The 16,181-nt window shown below is 42.2% G+C and overlaps 1 long non-coding RNA gene across 1 annotated transcript; it reads right to left on the bottom strand.

Annotated features, from left to right (window-relative positions):
* Window positions 1-1,783: 1,783 nt before the first annotated feature.
* On the bottom strand, window positions 1,784-8,446 carry LOC138407088 (uncharacterized). Its single transcript, XR_011240518.1, has 4 exons — window positions 8,208-8,446; window positions 7,730-7,831; window positions 3,868-4,021; window positions 1,784-1,874 (listed from the first exon to the last, which is right to left on the bottom strand). It is a non-coding gene; the product is annotated as an uncharacterized lncRNA (long non-coding RNA).
* Between the last annotated feature and the right edge of the window lie 7,735 nt (window positions 8,447-16,181).

Below are 16,181 nucleotides of genomic sequence, written 5' to 3'. Positions count from 1 at the left end.
AACCCCCCAACCCTTCACACCGCAAATCCAACTGCAGATAAACTCGAAATTTAATTCTGTTTTGACGAAAGTCTGTAACTTTACAGTGCGTCCCTGCCCTGTCTCGTTAGGACTGTCTGGTAAGTTTAAAAAGGGAGTGCGAATGAAAAATGGTGTCGAGGAAGTTTATCAGCGTGACATGAGCCATGCCTCGGGAATTAGTCACAGCCCGTTTATTGAGGTTCGGTTAAGTCCCCAGGAGAAGATTCATCAGGCCTGATGGGACGGAGGTGATAATGGAGTGAAGAGAGACGAGGGAATGTGTGGTTTGATTCCTGTGTGTTGTTTTTATTGGTGCTCTGCTGAATGTAGGCCAAGTACCGGGTTTACGAGACCCCGTTACACACACACACACACACACACAAACACACACACACACACACACACACACACACACACACACACACACACACACACACAAACATATGCACATGCTGGTATTCAACCCTTCACCTCGCCCACTCACTCCTCCTCCTCCCATAGTTCTACTAACGCAGAACTGACCCTAACAATCTACAGCTGTTTAAGCCTGTGAGCACAAAAACACTGAGGCGTGCTCACATGACCCCCCGACTGCACACACACACACACACTTTGTCTATAGTGGAATATGGTATATAGCGACATAAAAGATAATAAGCACACACACAGATAGCAACGACATAGAGCAGATACAATGATGGATGCAGGATTACATTAGATTAAGTGTATGTGTTTGTAATGTAACTGATACTTGTAATATTTATAATAGAATGTAAAAATCATATATGAGTGTTTGTATCCAACAAAATGTAATATTACCATAATAGTTTTACTTTAGTCCTATTTACAAACATGGAGGAAGCCAGGTTTATGACCTATATGGCAGCCAGCCACCAGAGAGACGTTTTAGCTTTTGGGGGGGCTGTCATGTCGTCCATCTTTATATACGACCCACTAACACCAGGACGAGATCCATTAATATCAACACCTTATATTTAAAAATAAGTTGATGTAATATCATATCCCTCAGCTTTTCAGACGTCAACTTAAATTTGATGTATTTTTTTATCCTGGGTCTGATTCCGTGGATCTGAAATTCAAACCATGTCAGTTTCTGAAGCGACAGCCCAAATCTGAGGGAAAACTTGGAAACAGCACCATCTTTTTTGTCTCTTGCAATAAAAAAGGGGGGAAAACACTCCAGCACTGCTCTGATGAAAGCATGTTTTATCTTTGCTTTGTTTACACTCGGCCTGTCACGTTATATGAGGAGTGTTTTTATGATTGTGGGTTTCGAGTGTTTCCCTCTTCAGCAGTCGAGTTGAGGTTAGAGGCCTGCAGCGCTGCGGCTCTGCCCCCGGGTCGCCTCGCTTTTACACAAGGCTTATATTGGATTGTCCTGGGACTCTCACCGGCCACAGGCCGACGCCGTGGGTCGGCTGTGTGGTCGGCTCTTCAACAGGGCCAGAGCAAAACTACCACACTTCTGAGTGTTTGTTTTAATCTACGTCGAGGAGCTGAAGGGTGGGGATTCGCCAGATTCAGACAATTGTTTCCTTCTGGGCGACACCCAGCAAATATGCAGAAAAGGCATCAGTGTGTCAGATTATCTCAAAGCTTGTCATGCAACATGGAGGCAAACCCACACACATCAAACATATTGTCTGAGGGGAAAAACACAAGGAAAGCCAAGCAAATGAGCCACAATGTAAAAAATATGTCTCATTTGTCTTCAGAGTAAATTTGAAAAATCAAGTAAAGCTCACGTTTCTGAAGCTGCTGCTCTGATCATGCATGGGAGGATGTTGGCGGATCCGTCCAATCAACCAATCAGCTGCCCTGATGTCTGCAACCTAAAGTGAACCCGCAACAAAAAGATGTTTACATGCATCTGTGAACAAATTGAACTCCAGTTTCATGACATGTTTTTACAGCTCCTTGGGGCCACATATAGAACATGAGGAGCTAAATGATTGCATTATTCTACATTATTTTAACTTTTTCAAGATATTTTTCAAGCGTTCCTTTATTGACAGGAAAGAGTGAGTGATGAGGGGGAATGAGGGAAGACTCGCAGCAAAGGACCGGGTCGCAACTAAACCCGCGGCCGCTGCAGGAGGACTCAAGAGTCTGTAATGTTACGATATTTGTGGCTTTTGTTGAAATGCTCCTTGTCAGTAAATGTCAGATGTGTGTGTGCATCCACAAAGACACCAAAAACTTAGCTTCCTGACTGGATGACTGACTAATTGGTTAATTGGCTATAACTAGCCAGAGTGGATTGTTTTATTTATTCCACTTGAAGTAAAAACAATAGACAGAATTTAGATGGATAATGCGGCTCAACCTCCTTCCACTATCCAGAAATGAAGCTAAATTATCCTGGGTATCAAACGCTGTCATCTTGTACATTTGGAGCCATCCAGCGATTGAGAAAATTGGAGCCTGCTCTCATGTTAAATCCAATAAATAAATAAAAACACTCTCAGTCTTTGCTCGGATGCATCAGCAGCTCGCAGTCGTGTGTAAAGCTGCAACATTGCATGCACGAAACCACGAACACACACTGAATTGACCAAACTCCAGTTCCAGAACAGTCCGTACTGCTCGGTCCAGAAATGCAGCAAATCCCGTTGAAATGAAATGTGCTGTACCAAGACGAGGATTAGCTGCGGCCTCCTCGGTCGTGCTCGCGGTGATAACATCAGATGCTGACTCTTCCAGTTTCTTTGCTCTTCTTGATAATCTTCGCTCATAAAAGATGCCACTCTGACACACGAGAAAGGCAATTAAAGAGGAGACGGGGAACTAAACTTCCCGGTGCCATCAGTCTCCATTAGCATCAACGCCGGAGCGGCAAAGCTTTTTGCAAATCCTCTTGGCTCGGGACTCCATATGCCTGGTGTGAATTAAAATGACTCAGATGGGTTTTGCGGCCTATTAAGAATTGAACATTATTACTGAGTAGCTTCATTATTGCACCTTGAAGTGGCCTGATGGACAAAATAATCATGTTTGATGTTGTGTGCAGGAAAGTTTGGCGAGTAACTGCAGGGAGTGTGTTCCCGTTGAGGGACGATCAGTGTGAGTGTGTGTGTGTGTGTGTGTGTGTGTGTGTGTGTGTGTGTGTGTGTGTGTGTGTGTGTGTGTGTGTGTGTGACGAGCAGCAATCGATGTGTTCGAAGAGGGACATCTTCATGAGAGAGTGACAGGAGAGACACAGAGAGTTAGAGGGATGCAGATGTGAAGATGGACACTGCCCTCCAGTGGGAGTGGAGGGAAAAGTGGAGGTGCAAGATGCATCATCCATCCCTTATCTACACTGGGTCACGGGGGGAAGGGGCTCCAGCCAATCCCAGGTGATATTGGGTAAGTGGGGTCCAAATTTAGAGTCTTCAATTAACCCCTTACCCAAAATCTGCACGTTTTTGGAGTGTGAGAGAAAATTGGACAAAACTTAGGACCCTTGGCCAAACCAGAGTTCAACTGTAGGGCATCGGATCGGCACAAAAACATGTGTAAATAGTAATGAATGACACAAAGTGTGTAAGAGAAACAAGTGCTTTTTGTTGAACATAGATATAGTTTGTCTTTACATTGGGACCTCTGAGATTCATCGAATTTTCCTCTTCATTTCAATAGATTGACTTTTGTTTGCTCCTGTTGACAGTGAAGTCTGAATTATTCAGAGCAATATTAGGCCAAGCTACATGGCAACGTGAAAAAAGAGTGAAGGTAGGTGAACAGGAGGAACAGACTGTGGCCATGAGAATTGATCTTATGAATAATTGGTTTGTGCTCTTTTATAATTTACAATCTATGCTTCCAATATGTAGGAAACATCACCTGGAGCGTAGACACTGGTGGTGGAGGTTGTGGGAAGTGGAGTTCAAAGCAGGGGTGTCTCCACATCTAGGAATCCTCTGATCAGCAGGATTTAACTGGAGAGGGCCAGACATCCACAGCTGAGGTAGTGAAGGGTCACAGAACCTCACATCTACTGACAACAGAAAGAAGAGAGCAAGACCCCTTTTGAACTTTGTTAAGGTAATTCATAAATATACATCTTCTTTTATCATCTGCATCGTTGTCGTGCTATCACCTCAATGGACACTAGAGGAAGACAAACCACTGGAATCTGCATGAGGGTTCAATTGTGCAGTATTTCTGATCCTGCAGCTGCAAGAACCTGCAAACCTGCTGTGAACTATTCCTATTAATCTTATATCATCTTTAACGATTAGCTGAGTGATGTTCAGAGCTTTATAGCACATTCCAGATCATTTAAAGTCATGCAAACCTCTTGTTGATTTCTGGTGTAATGTGCTGAACACTCCACTAGGAGGGAGAAGAGAACAGGAAGAAATGTGAGGTATGGCCTTTTAAAAAAAACACACACACATATATATATATATATATGCTGGTATATTTTTGAGGTATTAATGTCAAATTTCCATTTAATCAAAACACGAATAAAAATATGTTTTTTCTCTCTCTGCTGCCTTCCAATTGGTATGTAAAGTGGTATACAATTTCAAACACACAGATATTGTGTCTGAATTCTCCACATGCACATTGCAACACTTGTAATCCTGCGTTAGCGTCACATGCAACATGTAACAGTGAGAGTCCCAGTTGGAAAAACACAGAGCAGGGAGAGTTAGTGAATAAAATGTCACTGATATTGTTGTAAGAAAAATATTTTTTTTCCCTATAACACATCCAGGATGAGCAGCTGAAAGTATTGATTGATATTTCACATTTAAAGACTCTTTAAAAGCTGTCGTCTTCCAGTTCCTTGTTTTCTGTTTATTTGGCGTGTTTGCTGTCTCTATCGCTCGGAGCTCATCCGCTTCTGGCTGTTTGCATTTCCCAGAGATCACTTGTCAATCAAACATCACTCCTAGTATATGCTATTTTGGGTGGGCACTAGTATGAATACCCATAAAGCAGTGCCTGACATTGACTGTTGGAGAATGCATTTTCCAAACTCAGCCACTTCAACAAGCAAATAGCTTATTAGTCAATAGCTGCACATGCCCATTGTGACTCAGTGTTGCAATAGGCTCTAATTGTCATCATCATCAGTGTGATCATCCTCAGTTCCCCTTCAAGGCATTCACAGGCTTTACTACTTTACACTTCATGTAATTACAGCATTTTAATTGTTTTTTACAGCGGGCTGTTTTTTTATCAGCCAAGATCTTTCAATAATAGAGCTGCAAGAGCAGATCTTTCAGGTGCAACATTTGCAACCTACACAGGCAAGACAAGTATCTGCAGCATTTGGAGCATATATGCACTGTACCTGCAGTCAAAGACAAGAAAAGCTGTTGGCATCAGATGCTCATTTTAATGTTATAGTTGGTGAAGGCGCAGCTAATTCTATTTGCTTTATCCTAATGTGTGGTGACATTTATTGTAGAAGCATTCATCATATTTGATATGATCATTAAGTAGTTACTATCGCTGTCAGACTGAATGCAGTGGAAGAAAATGTGCAGTATTTCCCTTTTACATCTGTTGCATTAAAATTGAGAATATTCAAGTAGCTCACACCTACATGCAGTGTCTATTAAGTGCTCTCATATGTTCTACTTATATATAGATAGACAATATGACTGTTCCCCAAAAGGCTGCAGTACCGCTCATAAATTCTGTCTACTCCAAGTGGATGTGACATGGACCAATTGGACACGTTACAATTTATTTTCCAAATATGATTTCCGTTTGTCAAAGTTCTTGTTTTTCAAACTAGATTAGGTCTAGTAGCACACACCCACTGTTGGTGGCTAAACTGCATCGTGGGTAATGTAGGCACCAAGGATAAAGACAGTTCTGGCTCAGCTCTATATGATAAGAATGGACTTGTTTTGCCTACAGTGTTCTGGAAAGGTCACAGCTATCACTGATTGAATTAGGGCCTGTGAGTTTTCCATGGATGGTCTGAGGTTGGACTCCACTCGTCCTGGGAACAAATCAATATTTCCTTCCATCAACTTCCATGTGACAGATGCAGAAAATCCACAAATCAACTCTTCAACAACACATTCAGTTTCATACATGTCATACAAACTTTAAACTGCATTTCACATGATCATTGTTTGTGCATGTGAACCCTCTTAAAGAAAATCCTCCTGAACTGCCGTAGATGAACTAAAGGGAGTTGACCCCGGCCCTGCATGGTACTGCTGTTATCTTGTGATAAGCCCCCGATTGAAGCACTGCGTTTCCCCTTCTCAGCCTTTGCGGAGGTGTGAGAGTGGAGCTGTTAAACCCCTCTCTTATTTGCTTTCCCCTCAAAGGGACTATGCGAGGAATGCTGGGAATTCCACTGATCCCCCGGAGTGTCCCGGTGTGGCTCCCAGTGCTCCCGCGTGCTCACGTTCTTGGGATACAGCTGAGCTACCTGAAACCGGACACCCGCTTGACCACCCGGCCGTGGGAAACCGGGCAGAGTGAAAACACATTCAAGAAAATATCTCCGATAGATTTACGGCCTGAGTCGCAGGACAGACCGAGATCACAGAGGATCTTGAGCAGTTCTCACAGGAATTTGCTGCACTGATAACTTGGAGTTTGTTCCCTGGCATCTTCACCTGAGAAACACAATAAGCAGGCTTGAAAAAGCACAGCACAATAAGCTAAAGTGCATCTTCCAGCCGGGTATTTTACCTGTGGCCAATTGACTCTTGGGATAGTGGGGGTCGTTGGTCTTAAAGGAGAAGTTTGGTTTTTTTCAACCTGGTCCTTATTTCCAGCATATGGTGTGTAGATCTACTCACCCATAAAGGTGTGGAGTATCTTGTAGTCCTTCGTTCGCTTTTAGATCCACACGCGATCGGCGTATATCCATACAACGCAAGGGTTCGGGGCATACACAATACAGCCTCTAAATAACGCATTATCTGCCACAATACTCTTTATTTACTATGAATCTCCAGCACTAGTCCCCTGTGAGTCTCGCCAGCCTCGGAGCTAGCGTTAGCTTAGCGAACCGAGAGCGAGTTGTCTTCCTGTTTAATCAACAAATCGGTTCGCTAAGCTAACGCTAGCTCCAAGGCTGCTTGTTAGCCCGCTGAAGTTAGCTAGCCTTTAACCGGGTGAATACGCCCGAGCACCAGGACACAGCTGCTTTAAAAGAATACTGTACTGTAAAGCACGTGATGAGTGTTCTGCCATGTTGCGCAAAACTAGCAGCAGCAAACCCTGTGTAAACAAACACAGCTGATCGTCAGCTAAGCTGCGGCTGCACGCCTCAGTGATGTCACCCCAGTGAAAGCCCAGGATGTAAACAAAGCAACTCGTTAAGCTAACGTTAGCTCCGAGGCTGGCGAGACTCACAGGGGACTAGTGCTGGAGATTCATAGTAAATAAAGAGTTTCGCAGCAGATAATGTGTTATTTAGAGGCTGTATTGTGGATGCCCCAATCACTTGCGTTGTATGGATATACGCCGATCACGTGTGGATCTAAAAGCGTCCGAAGGACTCAGAGTTACTCCAAACCTTTATGGGTGAGTAGATCTACACATCAGGGGCGTTTCTAGGATTGAAAGAAAGGGGGGGCTTAGCCCCTAAGGATGTGGAATGTTTGCGCACGCCACATTTTTTTGGACTCATTTGGGCCTATACATTTTTTATACATTTCATAGTAGAAGAAAATAAAAAAACTCCACTCGTTTCCTTCTAGACCTGTAGACCACTAACCTCCATCACACCAGCTCCTTCAGCCCTGTCAGTTTCCTGCTTCTCTCTCTCATCTGACTGGCCGGAGCTGTCACCTCTGCTAAAAAATCTTCTTATATCCATCTGGTCAATGAATTGGATGATATACCGGTACAATGGCGTTATGAGGGACACTATGACATTTAGTTTTCACTAGCATTACCTGATTATAAAAAACAACATTCTATAGGCACTGATATTATTGTTTTGAAATACCAGAGATAGATATTAATGCAAAGAATAGAGAGCTGTCGATAGTTATTTCTTACATTTCAAATTGGCTCGTTCACACTCTTGCTCACTGGAGACATTTTCTAACAAAATAGCTAGCTAGCAAGCTTAGTGTTAACATAGCTCATTACAATATTCCCTTTCATTTGCCTCAAGTAAACCTAAATTTAAGCAGGTAACAATCGCTAACAACTACAGATAGCCAGATTCTGTAACTACCTGTACTTACAATGTCACTCCGTGCATCACTTCCTATGAGCTAAACTCCTTGGCTGTACTCCTGCTGTCTTGATGAGAGACACCTGGCAGAGTGAGAAAGCCAGAGCAGCAGCAATGAAGACTCCCCAAGGTCCTAGTGCCCTGTCTTTCATTGTTAAGTATGATGAGAGGCTATTGGATTGTAATTTGAAGGGGGAGAAAACATACAAACCAGAAACGCACTCACATATGTAGCATGTTAGAAATAACTTGTCCATGTGTAAAACAATAGTTTAATTTAGGGGGGCTTCAGCCCCCCTAAAACAGGGCTAACGACGCCCCTGCTACACACCATATGCTGGAAATAAGGACCAGGTTGAAAAAAATCGAACTTCTCCTTTAAAGCCAAAGTGGAAATATAATACATGAATTAGAAATAAATAAAAACATGTTAAGATGTGGAACTGAGCTGAAATGAGGATGAATGAAATCTTTTATCCGATCATTTCACTCCATAATGTCCAATTTTTTTATTTAGCTGAAAGTACATATTGACCCCTGGCTCCCACACATTAAATACTTTGCTATTGTATTTTTAGACACACTGTATTTGCAGTGTGTTACATTGGATGGTGCACTACTCCCGGGGAGCGCTCCAGGCACCAGGCACCAGGAGTGGATGATGAGAAGCACAGCCCAATTTAAAACCCGAACGGACACTTCCAAATCAATGGGGACCACCAGAGGCATCCCAGTGGGACTCCTTACTGCACGAGGCCCGGCTGTCGAAGCATCCAGCCGCTGTTCGCGCCAGAGTCAGCGCTTATCACAAACCAGTCAACATCTTCAGACATCGCAGACTGTCCTCGAAGCACCTCAGCTACCTCCATGAGAGGCAGAGAAAAATAAATTTAGAAACTGTGGCCAAGCCATGGAAGACGCGTTGCCACTTCCTCCTACTTTCCAGAAATTAAGCCAAAATATCCCAGACACGAACCCTTACGTCTTGTGTATTTGGAGTCTGCGTGGTAGTGATCGGGGATCGAGCTACGGTGTCGACATCCCGCCGACACACGCACTCCACCAATCGTGAGTCAGTCTCAGCCTTCGATCATGAACTTTCAACCTGGTTTTATATCATCAAATATGAAATTAAAGCCAAACTCAACCAAACTACAAAATACTTGCATCACTAAGTATAACTTTAATTTTAATCATATTTACCTGTAAAAGGAAAACTGCACCATCCCAGTTACAACACGTGATAATAAACCATACCTGCCTATATACATATAAACAGTCTATATATAATATAATCATAATATTGTGCTTCTTCTCGCTTGATGCAGTGATTCACCAAAAAAAAAAAAGGATTTGATCAGCAGGGTCATTTATAAGCATAAACATTGCAGGAGCGTGTTTTGCATCCACCGTTTATGGTCAAATGTGGGCGTGTAGGGGGCGGAGTTTGAGGCCTGTCCACGTATGCCCATTTCCAGGTGGATAAATGAAGAGAACAATGCCTTGAGGTCTGCATGGTTTTTTTAAATCTTTTGAACGCACATACACTTATATGAATCCAATGCACTGAAGTGAAGAGGTAGAGGTACTTTAACTTTTTCTTTTCCTCTATATCCTCAGCTTGGACTTTTAAAACCTGCTTCCTCCTCCTCGTTTCACTTCCTCCTACAGTGCCTTTCCTCTCTAAACTTACTCCACATGTCACTTGACAAACATTATTTCACGCCAAATTAGATCATCGCGTTATCGCGCTCTATTGATCCACACACACACGCCTCCATCTCCTCTTTGACCCCCCTCAGCAACCGCAAAGGATTGTGGGGAAGCCGTGGAGAGGCCAATGAGGGCCCTCCAGACTTGATCGCTGCCGGGCATCGCCACCCACCTTGTGACTGCTCGCCAGCCGTTGCCGTGGCAACAGCAGCAGCACTCGACGGGAGAGGATCCTACTTTCTAAAAAGACGAGTGTTTTGTGTGTTTATTTAAATCTCGAAAGCCAAACTCCTCGACGTTGACATTGAGAGGAGAGATGTGTCATGACCCTGGCGATGAATACAAAAAACAATAAAAGGCCTGAACTCTATTGATTTTTGCAGCTTAAAGGTTTTTAAATGATCTGGGTGCAAAACATGGATTCAGGATTTTGGCAACAGAGACTGCATTTGTGCATATTTTTAGTGCGTGATGGAGAGAACGTGTGAGGGATGAGAGAAAAGATTGCATGTACTCGTGTGTTTGTGTGTAATAAAGAGAGGTAAAGAGGAGAGGGGATCGGCGTGGGCTGAGCTCTTCATCTTTATTCATAGCCGAGCTGATTTCTTCACAGGTTCAGTGATCGTTTGCTCTTTTCTCCCATCGCTGCCTCTCTATCGGTTTGTCTGTCCATCTTTATTATTGTCATCATTACATCATCATTTGTTTCTTTTTCTCGTTTTCACTCACATCACACATATACAGGTGTGTTTTACACACACACACACACACACTTAGACATGAGTCGTGACTAGTTTGGAGTAGACGGCTGCAGACAGAACATCCAAGTAAACAAACGGTATTCAATTAGATTATTAAAGGTCATACAATTTGGATGATTAATTAAAAAATACACTCTGTTTTATGAATTCTGAACAAAAAGGTCAAAGGAAATCAGCAGTTTTACTTCATGCCACTAAACACTCACGCTTAAATCCCAGCCAATTATAGGAAATCAAAGGGATGAAGACATAGGACTAATTAGGCTGTCATTTATTTATAAGCCAATAAAATTGAGCTTTTTAAATGATGATAGCTTTATGTCCATGTTGCAACTGTCAAACACTCTCGCCCCACACACCGCGTGCAATAATGGCACTTGGGCGGTTTACTTTTCTGTTTGCCAGATCTAGGCCACAAGTAAGAAATGCCACACGTCAAGGGTGGCTCATATTTGATTTGTGCTATTTGGGCCACTTTAGGCTCACATCCATTTAGTCCGGGCCACAAGAAGGCCAGAGTTGCCGCATGATTGCCTGAAGTGGCCCACATCCGTATGCCATCAAGGAACCATTAACCAATAACTTTATCTTAACTGTGTATCCATTACTCTCAGCTATACATTTAAATTGTATCTATAACCTTTAGCTAATCTTCACCATTTCTTGGTTGGATTTCTCTCTTTCTAATTAACTGAGCTACCCCATGATCTTCTCATGCACCCTGTGAAAGCTGACACGAAGGATTTTAGATTTAGTTCATCATAATATTCCAGAAGGAAAGAAAATGGGCTAAAAGTTGCATGATAAAATTAACTTGAATTGATTCTGCAGACACTTTGTTAAACTCTAAGTTCTGTCAAAGCCTAAATCACCCGGCATTGACTCAAAACTGAAAACAGCCTTTCTTCATCTTTGTCATCACCTGCCTCCTCCTCCTCCTCCTGCTCTTCCTCCTCCTCATCCTCTCCACCCACGCTCAGCTTTTGTTGACTCTTGTCCTGAGCGAGTGTGTACTTCATTGTGTTTGTGTGCTATTCTATCAAGACATTTCTACCTCTCCTCTCGAACATACTTTCTACTTAATGCATTTCATTATGAATGTGATGCTATTGTCAGGATCTTTTTGCTATAAAAAGCCAAGAAGAAAGAAAGAAACTGAGACATTATTGAATTATCATACGGAACAAGTTAAAGTTAAAGCTTGGCTGAACAAAATCGTGCAATTGTGTATAAGATCTTGTCCTTTTAGTTAATTTTACTCAGAACAAGCTCAAACAGTAATTTTCATCCTAGTCGAGCAGGATTATTATCATTTATAACAATTATTAAGCGGGTTTTTTGTCACATTATGAATTCTCCGTGCAAGCCAACAATGGCTCGCTTCTCATTGGAATTAAACGTCTCTATCTGCATCGCGCTGGCAGCTTTTTCTCGACGATCGGAGCAGCGAATTAACCAACCAATTTGTGTAAAGCACAAATGCACTCCTCTCGGCGGCAGGATTCACACTTGACTGTTGCCATGGCTCTGCGAATCTGCCAGTGTCTATCTGTCAAGGCCGGAGTGTTTGACAAAGATATTGTCAGGGAAGATGATTCACTTTGCACTCAATAGTCAGCGTGAGTGTGTGTGTGCAGGAATGCAGACGGCTTGATTTTATGTGTTTGTCCATTTCCGTCGAGGGAAACAAGCAAATGAAAGGTCAACACAATTTCTTTCTCTAAGAGCAGGAGCTCCAATAAAAGAGGATTAGCTGAGGATTTGGCCTTGGAAGTTTCGGCGATTGCTGCCGGTCAATGCGTAAGATACTGAAATTACAGTGAACGTGAGAGTGCAGCGGTATTAAGTTGTCTGTGTCAAAAGTCTCTGCAAACAAATCCATCAGGAATCAGACTGACTCCAGTGAAAGATTCACGACATTCTCGGCTTCACGTCGATAGTCGTTCTGGCAGATAGGAGATGTAGCACTTCTCGTCTTTGTTGTAAGGGAGGCAGTTGGTTGCCAGTGGACGCCTACGCACCCCATGTGTTCTTGTGCACTTCTCTTGTACACACACACACACACACACAATGTTAAATGCCTCAAAATTCATGAAATTCATTCTGCATAGATTAGTCTATCTCCAAAGTGTGAGATGGGAATTTAAATGAATACAGTTAATGATTAGTATTTAACAGAATATCTTATCTATCTATCCACCTTTGACTTGCTTGTTAACCAGTTGCCTGTATATAAAGATGGACGACATATCTTCCTCCCACTACGCTGCCATCTTGTGCTCTTGGAGCCAGAGTCTGCACAGTAGCGATCGGAGGATGGAGCCGCGGCATCGAGGTCCCACCGATACATGTTCCCGACCAATCATGAGTTAGACGTAGCTGTCAATCGTGACGTTATTATAGCATCAAATAACTCATTAGAACCAAACTTATCAAACCTTTCAATGTGTTTATCATGAGACTAAAAATTAGGAATGGAATTGATAAATATGTGTTGCTATTCAATGGTAAATACGTAAAGTAGATCCTTCAAAATTTTATGAACTTTATTTTCATCTTCCTCCGATTCTCAACTATAATCATTCCTGTTGTTGTCGAGTGTTTCCAGAGCAGCTCAGACTCATTCCCGAGTCCTCACAGACATCGTATCATCATCACCGATCTAAATTGTTTGCTGTTTTTCAATGAATTCACACCTCAGCACATTTGCGACACTTTTTTTTTCTTCGTCAGACACTTAAATCCAATTAAAACAGCCTGTGACTCAGCACACGCTCAGTCACTGAGGCTTAGTGGCCTCAGGCAGATGGCTATTCCCAGTATGTGTTCTTCTTTGCAGTGACATAAAAATGTATATATTTAATTCTGGTTTATGAAATGCTTTGATATTTAGTCATTCAGTTCTGTAACATCCGGGTTTGTTTTCTACATAAAGCTGCTGAAGTTGAATGCCTCATGGGAGAGAAACATTAAAAGCATCCACATCCTGTGCTTTAGCAGATTTACTCCTAACAACACACTGAATAATCCCACCATATAGATTTACATCATCATGCATGAGTTTGCATTTTTTTGCAAAATCTTTTGGTTTTATATAGATACAATCCTGAACAACTACATAGTTGTATTCTCTCTTTTTAAAACTTTAACAGGTGGTATATTTTGGCTTCTGTACATTTAAAGTACCAAGAGATGTACACAAAATACATCAATTTACGTATAATTGAGTTTTCCTCACCGACTCATGCTGCGTATTGATTTAAACTTATATCGGTAATGATGAATTTTTCCTGCAAACGAAACATCAGATTATAGAGAGCTGCTCTCAAAATGCTGCTCCACTGTGACTTTGTGCTCAAATACATTGAATTCATATTAGAAAGGCGACAGAAACATTGCTATGGAGGAAGAAATCTGAGTAACCTAAATAAAGACTGAGTGTTGCATTGAGTGTTTGGTGATTATAGTGGAAGAGAGAGCTACGATTTTCTTGGATGAGTTTGAGACTGCTGCTAAAACACTGGAGCACAACGTTAACATTGACCATTCATTAGGAAATGGTGCAATATCAAAAACATGCAGGGAATTGGGGCACATGATGGAATGGTGGAATAATGCAAAGGAAATAAAATGTGTTGCCTGAAGTAAAATGAGCAGAATGAATTCAAACAAACGTACCAGTGGCCGCATGGTCTCAAACAAAGGAATTTTGGCTGGACACAACCAGATCTTGTAAAACCTCCCCTTATCAGAACTCCTCCTCTTCACACACAGATGAATCCTGCAGCCACTCCAGGGCTGGATTCACCACGGACAAAGTGTAGCAAACATTTATAAGAAAAGATTAGATAAGAGAAGTAAAGAGAAGAGAAGAGAAGAGAAAAAAAGATAAGATAAGGAATTATCAAGCTTCAAATTTCACTTACAGTAGCAGATTGTCCGAAAACAGAACAAATTAAAGTAAAGAATAGAATAAAAACAGGCCATAAAAATAAAATGAAAAGAAAAGACAAATTATTATTAGTAAATTGCAAGTGTTGCATCTATGGCAGCTGAGAAGGACATTCTTGGTGTTGTTTTGGAAGAAATCTCAAAGGTAGATGTGATAATAAATGTTTCACACTTACACGGAAACAGCTGCAAGCGTTTGTTTCTTTTTACTATTTCCATGCTTTGCTCATTTTCTTATAAAGAAAGTAAATGACTGGTCTAGATATGAACGTATAAATGGGGTTGTGTTTCCTGTGTGGGTTCTATTGGTTGTAAATAAAGATGCTCGACAGGATGGCTTCCCCAAAAGTCTTTGATACATTTTGATCGCTACTGAGCAGATTCCAAATGCACAAGATGGTGGCGTTCGTTAGCAGGATATTTTGGCTTTATTTCTGGATAGTGGGAGGAAGTGGAGATGTGTCGTCCATCTTAATTTACAGTCTGCGATCTTGACACCACTTTTCTGCATGCACGTTACATGGCAGCTATATTTTAGCACCACAGTTCAAAATCTAACTAAAAAATTATTAATCGATGGTTCAAAACAACTTCACCTGCTCGTCACTGATTTCAACGGCTCAGTCTAAAAACACAGATGATGGTTAAAAAGAAGTTGGAGATTGATGAAAAGACTTTGAGGCTTCTGGGCTTATCTGAAGACAGTTTTGTCTTCAGAGAACAAACAGAATAGATTTGATTGATGCTATTTATTTACCTGAGAGCTCATGTTTGAAATCGCTTCCTCCAAGGTCAGCGATTATTTATTAAGCATGACTCATTCGCCTCCAGCACAAATTCCTTGAAAGTATGAACTCATGTTAAAATGAATATTAGCGCACAGGCACACGCCCCCACGGACCTGCTGCTGGTTTGCCCACATACACACACACACACACACACACAGACACACACACACACACATGCAGACTGTGTGTGTAAGCGAATGCTGTTCATGCATGTCTAGTAGAGCTGAGCTATGTGGAGGGGATCTTTGATGTCGGCCAGGCAGCCAACCAGCTTCTCCGCTATTTGCATTCAGTCTCCTGGGTCTGTTGGCTTCTTGGCCCCTCACCAGCTTCAGATGCAGGTTACAGAGGTAGCCAGAGGGAGATTCCCACACATTCCTGTTTGTGAGAGTGTGTTTGTTTAAGGTTGTGTGATTTTGTGCATGCATGAGCCTGTGTTGTTGCAGGCTCAGAATGTAGCCATGTTGAGTTTGTGTGTAAGAGACTGAGCGAGAGTACCTGGGCCAGCACAGCATCAGAAGTACAGAAGTCTTGACAGCCAGAAAAAGCGAATGGAGAGGGAAAACAAGCTGGAGAGGATGAACAGAGAGAGAGAGAGGGAGGGAGAGAGAGATCGTGCACGAGTAGTGAGCAGAGAGGGAGAAAGAGAGTGAGGCCTCTCCAGGAGTCACTGAGTTTCTGGATCTCCGCTTCTTTTGTCCCACAGCACATTCCATAGCAACAATCTGACCAGTCAGCCAGAGAGCCGCAAAAATGAAAAGAAATATAAAG

This window comes from Paralichthys olivaceus, chromosome 24 (genome assembly GCF_024713975.1).
Source record: "Paralichthys olivaceus isolate ysfri-2021 chromosome 24, ASM2471397v2, whole genome shotgun sequence".
In the NCBI taxonomy this organism is placed as follows: Eukaryota; Metazoa; Chordata; class Actinopteri; order Pleuronectiformes; family Paralichthyidae; genus Paralichthys; species Paralichthys olivaceus.
Note: the sequence above shows the minus strand (reverse complement) of the source record. Positions and strands in the feature narration are given on the sequence as shown.